Source organism: Mobula hypostoma, chromosome 4, assembly GCF_963921235.1.
Source record: "Mobula hypostoma chromosome 4, sMobHyp1.1, whole genome shotgun sequence".
Lineage (NCBI taxonomy): Eukaryota > Metazoa > Chordata > Chondrichthyes > Myliobatiformes > Myliobatidae > Mobula > Mobula hypostoma.
The window spans coordinates 166,175,783-166,181,782 of NC_086100.1; positions in this window are offsets into that span (position 1 = coordinate 166,175,783).

The window sequence follows — 6,000 nt, forward strand, 5'->3', positions numbered from 1 at the left end:
ATATCAAAGTTCACATTAGTACAAAGTGGTCACAATGTTGCTAAACTGTATTGATTAAGGTTGATGGTTCCTATCTGAATGGTAGAAGGGAAATAGCTGCTGTTGAACCTCATGGTCTGCGAGTTCAGATTTCTGTACCTCCTGCCCAGTGGTAGCTGTGAGAGGATGGCATGGGTCGGATGGCTGGGATCTTTGATGGATTTTGCCGCCTTGAGGTAGCACGCCTGGTAGGTACTCCTGTTGGTGGGGAGGGATGTACCAATGACATATTGAACAGAATACTGCTCATTCATATTGCCAGACCTGACCAGGAAACAACCAAACAGTACGTCCATAGAAGTTTGTTAAGTTGTTGGGTGACAAGCTGAACCTCGTTCACCTTCTAAGAAATTGAAGAGCATTTTGTGCCTTCCTCGTGATTGAATCTTTGTGCTGTACTATGGATAGGTCTAGGAGGGGAATATCTAAGGTGATTGTGTTTCTACATGGGATACAGTGATCAGCAGGTGTTTTTGAGGACTCCTTGGCAAATTGTTGCAATGAAATCCTGTGGGTGGAAGGATGACAGAGGGGCAGAAGCTGTTCCTGAATCATTGAGTTGTGCCTTCAGGCTTCTGTATCTTTCTCCTGATGGTAGTGAATGTGAAGAGGGCATGTCCTGGGTAGTGGGGGGTCCTTGATGATGCATGCTGCCTTTTTGTGGTATCGCTCCTTGAAGTTGTCCTGGATACTACAGAGGCTAGTACCCATGATGGAGCTGACTAAGTTTACGGTTTACGACTCTCTGCAGCATACTTTGATCCTGTGCAGTAGCCAACCCTTCCACCCCCATACCACACAGTGATGCAGCCAGTCCGACTTCAGTTATGCAGTTAACCCTTGTATCTTCTCAACACTCATTCAGATTATAGATAATCTTCTGCTGCATCACCTTCCTGCAATATCCCTGCATCACCCAATATAAAAAATTTTTGTGACTTCACAGTCCATTTGGGATAGCATTGAGGGACTCCGTTAGTCAGGGACAACCATGGATGTTGCGTTCCAACAGTCTACATTATACGCAAGACAGGGCAATACAATATGGAGAGCAAAGCTGTTAACTATGTAGCAAGCTGCCCCTCTCCACTCATCTGATGAATCTGAAATAAGAAATGACAGAGACCAATAGAGTTTGGCACCAGCAGCATCACAGGAATTGCCACTCAACGTTGAACTCAACATAGGACTGCCTTATGGATTTCAGCTTCGAATTTCCCTTCATGTCAGTAGAAATGGTACAGCCGGGCTTAGTAGCTAAGCCATACATGAAGGCTTGGAGCAGAACTTGGATGTCGGAGCCTATTTGAGATGCACACCATTGGGGGCATTTAATAGCCGGTGTGAGCATATCCCCATTACAACCCCTGTCTGTAACAATCTTAAGGAACCCAATGGGACAGCATAATGGCATGGTTGATAGAGCCATTGCCTTGTAGCTTCAGGGACATATGTTCAATCCTGTGCTCTCTGTGTGGAGTCTATTCATTCACATTGATTTCCTCTAGATGCTCTGGTTTCCTCCGAAATCCCAGATACATGTTGGTTGGTAGGTTAACTGGCCACTCAAATTGCATGTCTAGGTGTCACTCAACAATTCAGGAACAGCTTCTTCCCCGCTGTCATCAGATGTGTGAACATCAATGAAAACAAACACTACTTCACTATTACTTTTTTACACAATTTGTTTTGAATATTTTAGTAATTTTATGTACTGTTGCTAAAAAAACAACACACTCACGTCATATTAGACAGTGATAATAAGCCTGATTCTGATTCTGATCACCTCCCGTCCCAATGAAGGGTCCCAGCCCAAAATGTTGACTGTTTACTCCCCTCCATGGATGCTGCCTGATTTGCTGAGTTCCTGCAGCATGTTGTGTGTTCTCTGATTCCAAGTGACAGAATCTAAAAGGAGTTAATAAAAACAACACACATAAAAGTTGCTGGTGCACGCAGCAGGCCAGGCAGCATCTCTAAGAAGGGTCTCGGCCTGAAACGTCGACTGCACCTCTTCCTAGAGATGCTGCCTGGCCTGCTGCGTTCACCAGCAACTTTTATGTTTGTTGCTTGAATTTCCAGCATCTGCAGAATTCCTGTTGTTTGGAGTTAATAAAAATATGGGGTGAACAAAATGAGATTTCTGTTGGATTTTGTCAGTGAAAGATGCTGGGTGGTCGTTTCTGTGCTGTATTATTGAATCAGGATGGGGGGAAATCTTCAAATTTCTGTCCTGATTGGCTGATCCCTTATTCGAAGACTGCGATCTTTGGTTCTAGACTTCTAAAATAGGAATAATATTATCCTTGCATCTACCCTGTCAAGCCCGACATTCACTTTGTCACTCTCTCCCCGAAACCTCCTCATATCCTCTTAACAATCCAGATTGCCACTCTGTTTAATATTAGCAGCAAGGTTGGAAAGGTTAAATTTGTTCCCCTCTTCAAACATCACTAATCCAGATTATGAACATTGGGAGCCCCGGCACCAATCTGTGTATCACACACAAAATGCTGGAGGAATTCAGCCCTCAAATGTCAACTGTTCATTCCCCTCCATAGAGGTTGCCTTATTTATTGAGTTCCTCCAGCATTTTGTGTGTATTGGTCAAGTTTTACATCATCTGCAGAATCTCTTGTGACCAACCTGTGCACTATCCTACAAGTCACTTCCTCCCATTCTAGAAATGATTGATTCATTCTCCCTGTTTTGTGTCTGTTAACTAATCCTCAACACACACCACTACCTCATCCCCAGTACCACATGTTATAGTTTCGTTTAATAACTTCTTCTATGGCACATTGTCAAAATCCAAATACATCACATCCACTGGTTCCTTTTCTATTTTAATTATTGTTTCAAAAGTCTTTACATGAGGATGTTCTACGAGTTTGTGGCGGCCAGTGCTAGCATGTTTGCTGTTGTGTGCTGGGGCAGCAGGCTGAGGGTGGCAGACACCAACAGAATCAACAAACTCATTCGTAAAGCCAGTGATGTTGTAGGGATGGAACTGGACTCTCTCACAGTGGTGTCTGAAAAGAGGATGCTGTCTCAGTTGCATGCCATCTTGGTCAATGTCTCCCATCCACTGCATAATGTACTGGTTGGGCACAGGAGTACATTCAGCCAGAGACTCATTCCACCGAGATGCAACACGGAGTGTCATAGGAAGTCATTCCCGCCTGTGGCCATCAAACTTTACAACTCCTCCCTTGGAGGGTCAGACATCCTGAGCCAATAGTCCTGGACTTATTTCATAATCTACTGGCATAATTTACATATTACTATTTAACTATTTATGGTTCTATTACTATTTATTATTTATGGAGTAACTGTAACGAAAACCAGTTTCCCCGGGGATTAATAAAGTATGCCTATGACTATGACAAAAGTGCTATATAGAGCATCTATTATTATCCTTTGAGCCTCTTTCTTAAAATACTTGGGGTGTAGGTCATCAGGGTTTACAACTTTCAGTCCCATTAATTTCTCTAAACATTTTTATTTGGTAATGGTAATTTCTTTGAACTCTTCATTGTCTTCAGACATCCTCTGAACTATTTCTAGGTTTCTAAGTTCCTGATGACACAAAAAGATATTTCACTGCCATTTCCTTATTCCCCGGTCTAATTTTTCCTTCTTCAGTCTGTAAGTGATCAATAATGACATTTGCTAATATTTTCTAATCTATCCATATATGCGATCATTGGTGACTCACGAGATTTTCATTGACAGGGATTCAACACCAGTAATGCCTTTGAAGGGCAGTTGATTAGACTTTTGTAGAAGGTCATTTCTGGTACTTGAACTGTTTAAGTATTAGTGACACACGTCAACCCAAGCCGACCAAAAACATTCATGAAATTATAGCACACGCAAAGCATTGAGACCACTGATAAACAAACTGATGTGATGTTGCATAACCATAGTCCTAATCCATTATCATGGTCAAAGTTAGAAATTCAAGTCAAGAACTTCAAGGTTTGAAATGAGTTGATATTTAAAAATAGATCTATTGATTAATTGTAAAATCTCATCTTTATTTTTGAATCCTCTAAATGTTTACTTTCCCTTCCCACATTCCCAAATCCTTTCGCCATCTTTGCAACATCTTGCACCCAACAACCTTCTGAATACTGGTTGGTATATCTACAGATACTGCTTTAATGAAATTTCAGGGGTCTATTTCCAATTCCCAATTATTAGAAAACATGGATTTTTATGCACAATTAGAGGCACAATAATTAGCAATTGGCAGATATTGCTATATGTCAGTAGCATATATCTTAGTGAACATGCCACCCCACTTCAAAGTTCAAAGTAAATTTGACACAAAAGTATATATATGTCACTATATACAACTCTGAGATTCATTTTCTTGCAGACTAACTTAATAAATCCATAATAGAATAATAACCATAATAGAATCATTGAAAGACCACACGAACTTGGGTGGACAACCACTGTGCAAAAGACAACAAACTATGCAAATACCAAAAGAAAGAAAGAATCATCATCATCATCATGTGCCATACTCTGTCAGAGCATCGGCGACTACTTTCCTCCACTGCGATCTGTCGGCAGTCAAACCTCTTGCATCTCTGGCGATGACGCTGGTCCACTTCTTGATGTTGTTGATCCAGGTTGTCCTCTGTCTGTCTTGGGAGCGGCTTCCTTCTACTCTACCTTCAAGCACGGTGCGTTCCAGTGTGTCACCAGTGCTTGAGATCTGTCCAAAATAGCAAAGTTTCCTTTGGATAACGGTTTCCAGAAGTACTGGTTTCATTCCAATCTTTTCTAGGATGAAATTGTTGGATCTCCTTTCAATATGTGATACCCTGAGGATCCGTCTGTATGTCCACATCTCAAATGCTGTCAACTTCTTTTCATCAGCTGCTTTTAGGGTCCATGTTTCACAGCCATATAGGGTTACTGGCCAGACGAGACTCCTGAGGAGGCGTATCTTGGTGTCAGTGCTCACAGGTCTATCTTTCCAGATGTTCCAGAGTTTGGTAGTGCTTGTGCGTGCCTTGGCTAGCCTTCGCCTTATTTCCTTGCTGCATTCGTTTGTGTCATTTAGTTCTGCACCAAGGTATATAAAGGAGGACACTTGTTCGATCTTGTGGTTTCTGATGTAGATGCCAGCTTGAATTGCAGTTTTGCTTATCACCATAACTTTGGTCTTTTTGCCATTTATCAGCAATCCAAATTCAGCAGAGACTTCTGCAACATTATTGAGTAGTGCTTGTAGGTCTTCTTCTGTTGTGGCTAGCAGGGTTGTGTCATCTGCGTATCTCAAGTTACTGATGGTTCTTCCTCCTACTTTAATGCCTGTGTTGTCTGGAATTGCCAGTCTCAAAAGAAAGAATAATAATAATAAATAAATAAGCAATGGTTATCAAAGACATGAGATGCAGAGTCCTTGAAAGTGTCCATAGGTTGCTGAAACATTTCAACAGTGGGGCAAGTGAAGGTGAATTAAGTTATCCTCTGTGTTTCAAGAGTCTAATGGTTCAAGGTTCAAAGTAAATTCTATTATCAAAGTACATATATAGTGCCTATAAAATGTATTCACCCCCCCCCATGCAAGTTTTCATGTTTTATTGTTTTACAACATTGAATCACAGTGGATTTAATTTGGCTTTTTTGACACTGATCAACAGAAAAAGACTCAAGTGAAAGCAGATCTCCACAGTGGTCTAAATTAATTACAATATAAAACACAAAATAATTGATTGCATAAGTATTCACCCCCTTCAGGGTGGTATTTAGTAGATGTACCTTTGGCAGCAATTACAGCCTTGAGTCTGTGTGGATCGGTCTCTATCAGCTTTGCATATCTGGACACTGCAATTTTTCTCCATTCTTCTTTACGAAACTGCTGAAACTCTGTCAGATTGCATGGGGATCGTGAGTAAACAACTCCTTTCAAGTCCAGCCACGAATTCTCAATTGGATTGA